At 44.2% G+C, this 14,175-nt stretch overlaps 1 long non-coding RNA gene across 4 annotated transcripts in view; it reads right to left on the reverse strand.

Annotated features, from left to right (window-relative positions):
- Positions 1-11,133, reverse strand: part of LOC135905799 (uncharacterized) — a 138,176-nt gene extending 127,043 nt beyond the window's left edge. Inside the window, exon 1 of one of the 4 annotated variants that reach the window (XR_011514509.1) lies at positions 8,353-11,133. This is a non-coding gene — a long non-coding RNA (uncharacterized lncRNA). The remainder of the gene's footprint in view (positions 1-8,352) is intronic. The other 3 variants (XR_011514508.1, XR_011514510.1, XR_011514507.1) reach the window with 3 other exon arrangements.
- Between the last annotated feature and the right edge of the window lie 3,042 nt (positions 11,134-14,175).

Raw genomic sequence — 14,175 nt, forward strand, 5'->3', positions numbered from 1 at the left:
ACTTTTGTATGTACGCTTTTACGACAAATAAGTTACTTGTCTGATGCTTCATTGAGTCACTGGTGCGTGGGAGTGTGAAGGCGCAAGAAGTTTATGCTTTTAAAGGGCCCCTCAACAGGCCCCACAGAAAATTTTGCTTATACCCTGGAAGTTGTTACGTGTCCTCTAGGGAGCGTTCTGCCGCAAAAAGTTTTCAAATCGGCTCCTTAATAGCCGACATAGAAATATTTCAGTGCCGTGAACCCATGATTTCAGCAGGCGGGCTCCATTGCAAAGCAAGACGCTCTCTCCACTCGCCCCGTCTAGCTTCTGCGCGCGAAGTTCGTTCCCTGCGTTCTCGCATGTTCTCGCACCTGCGCACGTGACCACATGACCGTAGGAACAAGCAGACGAAGCGGAAGCGCATCTCTCTTGCTTCGGTACGAAGTAAACCAAAAACGCGCAGACATTCCGTTTGTGCGTTTTATTATATCCCTAAACTTCAATTCGTCAATTCAAGCAACAGATCGCTTGGATAACAGATGTTGTCTTGAATAATTCTCGAAGCCACATTTCACCACGAGCGACGTTACACTGCGGACTCGGGTACGTAGGCACAGAGACACGAGTACGTCATCCTCCGGCTTGGAACCCCGCGGCCGTGAAGAGAAGGCAAAATGGCATTCGGTTTGAAATAGCGGATTTTCCCGCGCCGTGTAGCGATATAATACTTTGCACACAGGATCGTTATCGCGCAATGTGTGCTCTGCGCTTGTCAGCTCAAAATGGGCAGACCTGGTGAGGGGCCCTTTAAAGGAAAATGTTATAGGAGCAAGCACACCCGATATAATATTTCGAATAGCAGTTAGGGCTAGCTTCTAAGTGTATATTTCATCCGCGCTGTACTATTCTTCAGAATAATAAATGTCACGTATTTACGTAACGTAACTATGTGCTTTGGTCTTCCGATTAAATCAAGCAATTCTTCCCACCCGACATTTCACGCTATGCCATTAGTACATTGCAGCGCTTTTAATATATATCTATATATATATATATATATATATATATATATATATATATATATATATATATATATATATATATATATATATATATATATATCACTCGCCCTCAAAAAATAAATTTATTTTTATTAAATGCGGTTATGATCTCATCCATGCATTGTTCAGAGCAAACAGTCTCGTGCCGACATTCAAAAAACCGGGTCTTAGGGAAGAAAACTCACCATTGGGGCACTCGAAAGAGGTATCTATGCTAATAATAAATCAGGTTGTTTATTTCGCGACAACTTTTCACGCACAATTAGGTGCTAATCTTTCTGAGAAACAGCTCATCTAGAACTGGAAAGTTGACAAATAGGGTAATTTTGTTACGCTCAGTGCAAACATATTCCCACGATTCATGCTGAAACCGCCTCACCAAGAGCCTTCAACGTTCGTCCGCGCAGAGAAGCAGCGATTGATTTCTCTCGCCAGTTGTAGCAGGCAGCTGTCGCAAACTTAAATTTATGGCTGAATTGAATTTCGGAGTAATGCGCACCATAACGTTACCATAAACCTTACTCCATTGGTTCTTCCGCGTATTTTATAACTGTTTAAATGCATCGCATGCATGTGGGATCGTTATCCACCTGCGGCAAGTTCTTTCATCGACTGTCATTTCCATTAATTTATCATTGCTTTAATTATATTAGTAAGTACAACTAATTTTCGCGGTGTTGTCTTTGGTGTCTGTTTCTTGGCTTCTTATGATATCATCTCTGTAAGTGCCTTTCTTACTTGTTTTTTTACAAATATTGGCAGGTGGAATATATAGCCGATAAGCTGAAAGATTCCTTCAGTAAAATTGTGCAGAGAAACGACTGGATGGATGATGAAACTAAAAAAATTGCTCTGGAAAAGGTACGGGTGTTACTTAAAGTAGTCCATGGATCACCACAGCTTCTCCTGTTGATTCAGGGTCCAGTAGCACGTCTGTACTTTCATGTGACAGGCATTAGAGAGTTTTAGCCCAGCGGGTTTACGGCCAGCGGAGCGGAGCGGGCGAGCGGAGACGCGACTGCGCATGCGCACCACGCTGAGGCGGCCAGCGGTTTTACGGAGCAGCGTTTACGCCCGCTGGAAAGCACTCCCCAGCGGAGCGTATACGCAGCGCGCGAGCGTGCGTAAGGGCGCGCGGGCGTGTATGGGAAATGCAAGACGGCAGCCGCGAACATGAACGCCGGCAGTTCTGCACCGAAGACGGCGACTGCCGCGCTGACCCGTACATTAATACTCAGTACATTATTAACAAATAATGCACTGAGAACATGTAATATATCTTTATTCAACATTTCTTGCATAATAAAAGCAAGCGTAATTCAACTTCATTTCTCAGTAACTCCTATTCGAACCACTAGGTGGGGCAGCAGAGCTCCCTCGCTCTTTACCCCGCTCGAGCGGGTGATCCGCTGGGCTAAAATTCTTTTTTCGCGAGCCGCTCCGCTGGCGCAACGGTGGAGACCGCTCCGCTCCGCTGGCCGTAAACCCGCTGGGCTAAAACTCTCAATTTGTGTGCTACGTGAAACAGAGTGCACGTACCATGTACAGTCGGCGCTACCATAGCATTGCACGCATGCAAGTACAGGTGGTATATACAGTCCGCGCGGAGCTGGAGCGTTCATTGCATTTCCTAAACTCGTTATTCATCAAATAACACAGGACGTGATTGCACGTGAACCCCTGAGATCGAGCTATCAGGGCCACTACTCGGCATTACGTCCACCACAAAACTCATGCTGGGGTACGAAAAATGCTGCAGCGTATGATAAGTTGCAAAGATATTTGTGTGAAGAAATGCAGAACTTTTTACAACGGCACACAATGATGACATGCGTCCGAGCAATGTCTATAATAAAGGTTCCGATGCGTTGGTCAGCCACATGTTTCCTCACGAGGTATAAAAAGCACATGCGGCAACGGTCATTCGCCGTTCCAGAGCCCAAGCCATTTCGTCAGGTCACACAGCTACCCGTGACTATACCAAAGCTATCTACAATACTGATCTTTGTCTTAATGCTCTCTTTATCCGTGCAATATGCAGTCACGTCTTCCGCATACGCTAGCGGCTTTACTTCACTGGCTTATACCGAAACCAATCAATAAATTGATTTTCGATAAAAACATTACACGATGTTTGGATTGATATACTGAACAATAGCTGGTTGAGAGGACATCCCTGGCGTACAGAACGCTTTACTTTGATGGGGCCTCCAACTGGCTGATTGACCGTCATTCGCGTAGTGTTGCTACGACACGCCATGGACACCTCCTCAGTTATGGTGGTGTCTAGATGAACATGATTCAACGCCTTGAACAAAATTTCATGATGTACGAAGTCTATTTACAGGAAAGCGACTCCAGCTTGAATGGAGTCGTAACACTCCAACAGGCACCGCATCTTGTGTATTTTCGTGACAATGGTGCGATTATGTATGCCACCACTAATGGCCCAACTACGTTTTCATAGCCTTCTGAAGGCGATAAAAAGCATTTGAAGGCCCAGAACGTTTATTAAAAATTATAATCAAGTTTTTCAGAGGTATTGTCTTGAATGATGAGACTGGTTTAAGTTTCCCCATGTCTTCCATTTTTGGGATCAAAACTGTGCATGCTGCACCAAATGAAGTGGCCAAGGCCTTTAAATTATACGCCTCAATAAATACTGCTGTCAGAACTTGTGTTATGCTTGCTTGATCAGTTTTATATTGACACGTCTGCTTGCTTATCTGTCTCCGGTGACCGGTTTTCAACGGCAAAAAATTTAAATGTTATTGCTTTGCGCAGGACGCGCCTACATTTATCCTAAGTTTCTCGAAATGTTATCGATGATTCCACCCGTTGTCGGTTGTCACCGAACTTTGTGTGATATATGATTGTATGCACGACGCAAATGGTGCAGTACTCTCTGGAAGGCACGCGGGCACCAGCGATTACGATGAAACCTTCGACGAGTCACGTATAAAAGCCGACGCGCTTGACCTACGGCTAGGTCAGCTGGCATAGCCCCGAGGTAAGCCGGAAATGCGTCACGAGCCCCAATTTCGCTCCGTGTGCTTGGTAGGCCAAACTCCGAGAAGAAAAAACGAGGAAAAAATAAAGCCTGCTTCCGCGGCAGTCGTTGTGCTGATGCGCGAAGGGGAACCGCCATCCCGATTGTCGTCTGCTTTGCGTTCGACGAGCACACGACATTCTATGCAGGCGCCAACGGACACGAACACCGCTTGCATTAATTTTTTCACATCGTTTTCTTTCAGATTTTCTTTTCATCATTCTTCTGCTTCCAAGTTCCTTTTCTTCCAACATAGGTGCAACGCTTCTGTGTGAAAACTTGCCTTTTTTCTGTTCAAGATGTGCGAGCCCGCATGCCTCGTAACGCGGCTACTTTGTTTCGGCAAAACATAAATAGGCAGAAGAATGTGGTTTCTTCAGTGTTTTTATTGGCAACCTATTGCACAGCGAGGTAGTCAATACACAATACAGTAATGTAGAGCTGAGTATCTCATTAGTCAGCACAGATGGGCGCACTCTACTACGATCATACGTGCGTGAGGCAGCTTCCTGCCATTTCTCACAGACAGAACAGTGGTACAGAGGCCATGTGTGTTTGTTGAGTACAACACCACTCTACCAAAGCAATTTGTGTTGCAACAGTTATTTGTCAATAATAAATAGATTAACTAGAGCACCACATCTAGATTTTCTTCCTTACCAATAAAACAACTTCCTTTCTTATGCCGTACAAGTATACTTGTTGGTCGAAGAAACATGCAATACATACTAAGTTTTCCTGCATAGCTCTCCTAGTGGTAATGCGCCGGTAAATATTTATCAAATTATATTGAAAATGTCTGTAGTCTTTTTTTCATATGTGGTTTTGTTAGACCCCTAGAGCTTCATTCAGACCTGTAACATTGCACACACGGTATCAATACAATATTCCTCGCTACCGTATTGGAGACGTTCCTTAAAATTTGTAATCATCGTATAGACATAAATGGCACAGTTCCATGTCAATAACAACAAATAGTGCTAAGTTTTTTTGTTGTTGAGAAACAGTGAATGCAGGAGAAGCATGTGTCAATCGATGGTTGATCGTCAGTAGAGATTGGGCAAGCTCAGAGTGATGCACAGAGGTATTATTGAACGCGTAGCTTTGGGACATGGAGAAATGTTTTCTAAAAGCAACGGATGGCGTCAGGGTAACCTACTCAGAACAATCTTGTTTTGAATGGTTTTCAATACCTTCCTCTAATACACTGAATGTACATTACGCAATTTCTTTAAAAGAGCTTATAGACTCAGTTTTCTGCGGCTAGGACTCAGTTCACTCAAACTGAGTGCTACTCAGTTTGAAGCATAGGACAGGTGTTGTTAGAGCTATGTTACAAGTTTTATCATTGGCTGGAGGTCACCCGCCATTAGAATTGCGGCGTCGACACAGTAAGGAGGCGAAAGCATTTCAACTTTTCTAGAACACTCGTTTCTGGCGCATCATGATTTCCTTGCCGTATTAAGATTATTCTTGACTCTGCCGAAAGGGGACGCCCCCCTCCCACTTTTGCCAAAATATTGAAACCACTGAAGTCAAGATTGCTGAGCAACATTAGTACTTGCACAACTTTACTACAGTAAGCTCAAGATTCTAGTATCCCAAGATCCATGTATGGTAGCTACGTGATAATCTTTGGAGGGGGGGCAAGTGTAGTAGCAAGAACTGTCTGTACACAGAATACGATGCACAATGTTTATGAAAATATTAAAATATGCCGAAATATTTTCTAAATATAGGCTAGTCAGGAGATCGCCTTAGGAGCTATTGGAACTACAAAAAGAATAAAATATCAGTAAGAAAATGTTTGATAATTTTCAAGCTTTTGTAGCTTTCTTTTTGCAGCGGGTTTTCTCTCCCGCTGTTTTTTTAAGATGCAGATTGATGCCATTCATCGGAAGCATAAGCCACACATAGCAGAACTACTGCATCAGTTCTGTGCAACCCTTCCTAAAGCAAAATATTTGTGTTAGGCTACTGAGCACGAGGTCGAGGGATCGAATCCCGGCCACGGCGGCCGCATTTCGATGGGGGCGAAATGCGAAAACACCTGTGTACTTAGATTTAGGTGCACGTTACAGAACCCCAGGTGGTGGAAATTTCCGGAGCCCTCCACTACGACGTGCCTCATAATCAGAAAGTGGTTTTGGAACATAAAACCCCATTTTTAAATTTTAAATTTTAAAATATTTCCTATAGTTCACTGCTGTTTAGGTTATCTTTCAGTACAGTGGACACACCGTACAACAGCACAACCAACTTGCTCGGGAAAGCATTCCTGCGTGTCCTTCCCTTCATCTTGCGATAACGGAGCGTCACTTGGCACTGCAACAGTTGGTAGAGCTCTGGGCTCACATGATACATAAACTTCTCTAGTGCTTCCCTCGTGGTGATCTTTCGGCAGCTCTTTAACTTCGCTGACTTGCGATACCTTTGTGTATCACCTCTCGGTCGGTTGACGATGCCTGGGCTCTCCGGTTAGCACATTTTCCGCTTTTGGCCTCGCTGAGGCAGTGTAGAACTTTTAAAGACAGATACATCATCAGAACATTTTTTCAGGCTAGTTGGCAAATTTTCGCCAAAGTTGAACGTTATGTGAAGGAACACTATACACAAGCACACAGGTCAAGCGTAGCACTTTGTCTATACTTGAATGTCATGGTCCCCTGTAAAGCGAATTCCGTTGGCAACACATGCGCGCCATGTAACAACGCTTCACGTTTATGGAAACACGACATGAAAAGCCCGTTTATAATCAAATTTCTTGTGCACGTGACAAAAAAACCCACTGTTTTCTTACAACAGTACTTTTAATTCATGCAGGTTAGTTCTGATTACAGTTGGTTGCGGGATTTCAAGTAGAAATACGCCCCCAAAATTTAATAAGTTCCAAATTTTAGTGCTGCTATATATTCATGTAACATGTTAGGCATTGCTGGTTCCTCAGTAGCTGGCTAGTTTTCGGAGATAGTTTTCTTGATCGATGAATGTTTTGGTTCATCTTGTTAAGGATTAGGTGACTGAGCGTTTTATATACTTTGGCTTCATTTTTCTGCAAAATGCCCGTAAGAGCAACTCTAACTTCTTAAATTTAAAAGCTGCTGGGTAACTGAACGTTGAAATTTTTGCTCCGGAATAATTTCTGCTATGAAGCACCAAACCAAGCTTAGGTAGAAGAGAGCAGCACGCGTCAAGAACTGGCTTCGCCGGGTCGTATGCTGTAGCGCCAAGCGGGGCGCGACATTTTACGAATGTGAGTTCGCTTATTGTCAGCAAAAACTGTTCGGCGGTTCAGTTTAGCCTATAATTGGGAACATCGCGCACCGCAGACGAGCAAGCGATAACAAGAAGATTCTAAGCACGCGGTTTCTTGGCGCACGCCGAGGAAATTTCGCTGCGTAACCACCCGGCGCCGTAGAACATGCCGAAGACAGCGCTTGCCGTGCTCACGACACTTACGCCATCCCCTGTCAAGTGGTTTTTGTACGAAAATAACGGACTACAGAAGCACAGATTGGCGACCACTAATAACTTATTTCCCTTACCTTCATCGATCAGGGACCACTTTACCACTCCAACAGTCGACACAGCCGACCATGACAGAGTCGGCGTAGTGCCTTCCTCTGCAGTGGTCCGAGAAGAGGCCATGGCCCTTATACATCTGCTCCCATGTCAGCCCAGCAATGTCTCCCCATTTAGCGTAATTTCGCCGTATATCGACATCTGAAGTAGTAATCGGAATGCTCTCCAGCGTAACCAGTTTGTACAGAAAACGTTTACATGCCTTAGGCAGATACAAATTGCAAGTTTTCTATGCATGAAAAAAAAAAATGAAGAGCGACCGCTAACATATCCGGATCACACTGCTAACCAGACCACATTGCATCCATCTAGAATCGTGAAAAATTCCGTGATAACCTAAATTCGTTGCGTATTATTATCGTATAACGATGTTGCAGTTTGCTATTCTTATCATGTAATTACTGTTGCCCCCTTACTCAATGCCCTTCAATAAGCCTGTAAGGTAATGTGAATATTTTCAAAATGTACCGAAGCGTAATTTCCACCTGCGCTTCAGCTAGCATGAATCACCCAAGTAGCTTCAGTTTCTTAAAACACCGCAGAAAAGTGTGCCGAGCCAAACGAAAAAAGGATATTCACTGCAAAACAAGTGCGGAAGATTTTTCGATTCGTCCTATAGCTTTTTGGATAAGCACAGCGCCTGTTTCTTCATAACGACAGCACAAAAAGTGTGTTTACCTGCCGTCCGCTAGAAAACGGAATGTTGCCCTTGTGTTGCTCCCCGAGTTGCCACATTACACAGCCACGCAGCAAGTCTTGTATCCTTCCCCGAGTTTTTCCGACATTGCCGGAACATTCGCAGGCACAGAAAGTTTTAAACTGCAGAGCATACGAAAAAACGTGCACGTACTACATAAAAAGCGGCAGCAGCAGACGTAGAGAATGGCAGCCGAAGCGATAAGAGCGAAAGTGCCGCCCCTTGGCGCAACAAATGAAGCGACCAAATAAACATACAAGACGCTGAAAAAGAAAATAGCCAAAAGCACGTTTTATTTCTACACATTGTTGCGTCACTTCATTTTATCGTTAGGTAAGTTGGAAAGATAGAGCCACATATGCAAAGGCTATTGAATTTTCTTTTGGCTACCAGTGTCATGGAGACGCTTTGTTGCCGATACCGAAACTAGCCCCACTGTCTACCCACTGCTTGACCCGCTGATCGGAATTTCCACGTTGTAGTGACGGTCAAGAACGATTCAGTGGCAAAACTGTGACTGACACATTTAACTCATTATTGGGCGAAGTTATGCCCAGCAAAACAAGTAACACCCAAGCACAACGATAGCGGGAAGCACTGTAGGCGGCCGAGGCCTCCGTTCTGTTGGGGCATGAAGCTTGGTCATCACGGTTGCGCACCTGCGTAGAGTCACCTTTTTTTGCGGTTTCTCAAGAGCTCCTTGATAGTCGTTCCGTCTACCATGCTTGCCGCACCATATCGAGGCCTCTTGATCTGTACGACGACGCCGGCACTAAGAGTTGCGCCTTCCGCCGGTGGGCCCTCGTTCGTGAGATCAACTTTCACAGCCATGACTGGTACTCGACAACTTTCGCTGTCTTTCAGTCTTCGCTAAATTGGCCAGCAGTGCTCCCTCGATGTGGTCTTCGGTTACCCGGTTCTGTCTGCTTTCTGAAGGAGACGCCACTCCTGTCATCATTGGTGACGTCGCGTCTGCGACGCCACTGGCCTCGTGTTCCGCCTCCTTGGCGTCCATGGCGTACTCGTTCTGCATCCCGCTATAGACCGTTACTGTGGCGTGCAAAAAGGCGCACTGAGCGTTGACATTCCCCAACCATAGGCATTAGTAACATCGCGTCACCTTGTAGCCTTGGCGAATGCTAGCGGGTCCCTGGCAACGCAGGCACTCAGTGGGTCAGCCAGGCGCGACCACTATAAGGCCAGTTTGCGGACAACCCGGATCTGGTACGGCAAGTCGTCAACTTTAAAACCAGTCTTAAGTTTTAGCTGCTAGGCGCTGGTGGTAGACACATTGTCGCTGCCGCCTTCGACCCACCAGCGCGTCACTTTGGTGACCTTGCCGAAGGCAGCCAGAGCCGTTGGCAGTCGAACCTTCACCTGCTGCTCGAAAGGGTTCCATGACAAGGCACCGGCGACTCTTCACCTGTAGTTCCTTCAGATCAGCGAGCTTCTTCGTCACTTCCGCAGTGCCGAGTAGCACTGCACAGACGGGTTAATTTGACGTGCCCCCCGCCCTACGACTTCTTGCAGCGCACCAACCTTGGCCCACTTGTCTAGGGAATCTTCCGCACGGAAGGACTTAACGCGCACGTCTCCATGCAAAAATATTGGGTTGATAGCAAGCCGATCTATCCGCTGGTGCAGCGAAATAATCTCGCAGTCTTCATCTGCTTCGTCAGCAACCCTGGTTCCGCGACTAAACATTTTATCAGTTTGAACATATCTTCGCTGGTGTAGAAATTGCGTCGCCAATGTAACATAAAATACATGACATAGACATAGATATGCACCAATGCAATAACACGCAACGGCAGATCACGTTACTATCCATGTATCTCTCGCTTACACCAGTTGAATAAGTATTCAGAACCCAACAAACGGGATGTCGTATAACTTCGTGTCGAACGGCGCAGCAAAAATAGTGCTGTTGACTATATAGGATCGTCATCACCGCCGTCGTTGTCTAAGGGATTGTTAAGGGAAAGCGCATTCTACTGTTTTCAAAGCGGATGTTCATCGCGCAGGACGAATTCACTGCTTACAACATTGTCCACCGGAGTGGCTCACGTGCAGCGCTTGTTCGCCTACAGCAAGCAGACAATGACAGCCATATCGTGCGTCGTTTTACCGACTCTGTGCAATTGCAGCTCGCGGTGTCGGTGGGTTCCGTCGCAGGTGCGCATTGCCGTCAATTAGGAAGCGATTTGCATCTCGCGAAAATGACTGCGAGATTAGTCCGCATGTTTTTTGCTAACTCGACGCCGCTTTTTTGCTGATCCACCACCACCTGCTCGGACAGCACTCTCATAAGCGAGTTTCAGCTACAAGATCATGTCCACCACGTGTTCGTGGGCGTGGTTTATGTCGCTGCATCAGACACATGTTACTGGAGCACCATACGCAGGATGTGTCACGGTGGCTGGACGGATGCGTCATCAAAGGCGTGCACTGATGCAGTTCACTCTGTGCTTCCTGCGGTGCAACGGAAACACTTACCCCCGTATTCTCGAACGATCGTCTACTCAAAACTTTTCCTCCACTCCAACCAGTGGAGCACAGCACGTCCGTTTGGCCGAAGAAGATACTGCGCTGCTGAAGAATTCCCGTGGGATGTCAATGAAGCGCAGTGACAACTTCTGCCAATAACCGGCGCTTCCATTCACGTTCTCGAGTCGTGGTGGGGTGTGCAGTGGAGGAAAGTTTGAAAATACCGGGTTTAGTCACCTAATCGCAGCTCCTACATTGCGTGCGGATTGCACTTTATGGAGAATACGGCTCACTGAGTACACCATGGGTTACAATGGAAGGCATACTGTTTCCCACTGGTCCTACATTCAAACGTGATCAACCATACATCGCCCTTCCATCATATTTGAAGGCGACGTCTTTGGCCTTCTGATTATAGTTTTCCTCTAGTTGTGCTTATTCGCGGCCAATTTGCCGGCCGTTAACTACCACGCAATGAGTGTGTGGCGTTATGCATGTTTTATTCTTGTGATGTGCTCCAAGCTTTCTTTTTCGTTATTATTCTCTATACTTCTGCTTTATTCAATATTCTTTTTCTGTGTACGTTTTGTCTTCCAAAGCTGGCAGGCGTGGGGCACCTGTAGGTATCACTTGCCCGCTAGCTCTCTTTCTTCCATCGGTGGTCTTTTTTACGTATGCAAGCTTAATATTACTAATAGCATTATTACCACATTTAAATTAATAACCGGAATCTTAAGGTATCTGCATACATGGTGATACAAATCAGACTCAATTACTGACAGGTGACCCTAATCAGGAGCAGAAAATTTACGGAAGAATAAAACTGAGATGGAGCGCATACGGCAGGCATTACTAAATCACGACCTGCAGCTTACTTCTGTCGTAGAAAGTGTGCAATCATTCGCATTCTACCAGTTAACAGTAAGGCAGAAACTTGAAAGTGAACAAAAAAAACTTCAGAAGATATTAAGGACCGTGCACCGAGCGATGGAACGAAAAAGATTAGACGTAAGACACACGAAGAAAGCGGTGTGAATTAGAGAGCACACTGGAGAAGCCAATATTCTAGTTGACATTAGAATGAAGAAATGGAGCTAGCCAGGCTGTGTAATGCGTAGGGTGGACAACCACTGGTATATTAGAGTTACAAAGTGCCGACCAAGGCAAAGGAAACACAGTCGAGGACGGCAGATAATTTTACATTGCATTTTATAAAGCATGCTTTATTAAGATCATAAAGGGAGCTTTAGATTGGAGATCGCTGCGAAAGGCCTTCGTTCAGCAGTGGACGTAAATAGGATTATTATTATTATTATTATTATTATTATTATTATTATTATTATTATTATTATTATTATTATTATTATTATTATTATTATTATTATTATTATTATTATTATTATTATTATTATTATTATTATTATTATTATTATTATTATTATTATTATACATGGTGATGCAAATATAGCGACCTCCATTATTTCACCTCATTTCTTACAATGAATATAGTCTATATTCTTCAGCAACATATCGTCAAAGAATTTGTAAATGCCCCATTCTTATCTAATTTTGCAAATAAATCTTCTGAGGTAATCTTCATTGCCCAATGATGGAAATAAGCCACTATGATTATCTTTAAGCGCTAATGAGTAGAATATAAAGTATTGGTGTTCCTCTTGGTGCACCGTTACGCGTAGTGTAGGAATTGCTGACAACCGCCTCAGATTTAGTCGAATTCATTCATTTCTCGTACTTTCGGAGTCATAGTGAATTGCATTATGGCCAGTGGTATCGCCAAATGTGGCGTTCGATACGATTGAAAAATTGCGTCTTCTTTTTTCGCTTCGCCAACACCGCAGATAACGCGCATTTCTGCATTGGTCGCGCACGTATACACAGTTGTTAGTTGGCCCGCAGTGATGTCGTTCTCCACTTTATGTAATAATACATGTCTACGTATGCTCTTAGAGCCCTGACATTGGGAACCATTCGCTTAGTTTTTTCTAGTGCTCCTTTCTGCTTTTAATAAAGCATGCTTTATAATGTGCAATCTAATGACAAACTTTCTTATATTGTGAATATCAGGATGTGCAAATTGTCCGCAAACGATATTCGCAATCCATTAAAAAAATATTCTGTATATGTTTCAATTCGATTGTGGCCCTATTCGATTCGTATTCAATTCGCTCTGAAAAAAAGAACTATTCGCCCACTTCTAAACAGAACTCTTGGACATATATAGAAAAATGAGAAATAGCATAAATCGTTCTCTTCAAAAGAAAAATAATATCCATGTAGTTATTCGTGATAAAGTGATCATAAGTGCTGAAGAATTCCTACGGCTTTTGTGAGAAAAGGCGTTACTAACACTTGCCAAAGGCCATTCTCACTAAGAATCTTCCCAAGTGGAACATCGTGCATATATGTGTTCTTGCGATGAAAATGCGTCAAGCGCACTTTGTAGTACCTGACACATTTTGCAAGTTCAGTAAGTCATATTTCTTAGTGCAAATGTATTGTATAGTGTCTTAGCGTTTGTTTTTGTTTTATTTTTTTCACTTTTACCAAACTGAGGTTCTCATCGATCGCTTGGTTAGCCTGAAGGGTATCCGTCAGTCAAGCTGGTCGAGGCCCAATCGTGAAATTCCTCCATGTCTTTTGAACATTTGAGACGAAGTCTGTGTCAAAATTTTCGATGCTTTTTATTGGTACCCTGTTGTTTCTTGAGGTTCATGCGCACTTCAGTGCGCCATCATGTAGCGAGTAGCGTTCATACATATCCAGAGAGCATGTTCGGTGAACGGCTTGTCTTCGTCCTGTCAATTTTAGAAGCAGTGTCACAATGGCAAACATGTGAATTATCATATTTAAGGTTTTAAAGGGTTGCCTTTTTTCTTCTAAAAGTTACATTTACAAGAAAACACCCTTCCTCTTCGTTTTATTTTTCATTACATCATTTTTTGGTACTTTTTTTGGCAAATAAATTTCAACAGACGGCACTTCTCATATCACATAGCAAATAACACAGGAGGCGAAATATAATACAATATGAAAATGAAGAAGCAGTGTGATTACGCCACTTCATTTCGAATGCCTGGAAAGACAACGTTATTTTCATTAAGGACTGTAGTATTCATTGCGGCGTTTGTTCAAAATTCGGCGTGTCTATCCTACGGAATAGCGCAAAGCAGGGGCCGTATTATGTAACGTTTCGTTTTATAACCGCTTACCTCTGACTGTTGCGCCACTCGGATAAAGAGTGGAACGTGGTGGCGCGAGGGATCGAGACCAATCAACGAGCAGCGTTCTGCCGGAAG

Source organism: Dermacentor albipictus, chromosome 5 (genome assembly GCF_038994185.2).
Source record: "Dermacentor albipictus isolate Rhodes 1998 colony chromosome 5, USDA_Dalb.pri_finalv2, whole genome shotgun sequence".
Taxonomy (NCBI): Eukaryota; Metazoa; Arthropoda; class Arachnida; order Ixodida; family Ixodidae; genus Dermacentor; species Dermacentor albipictus.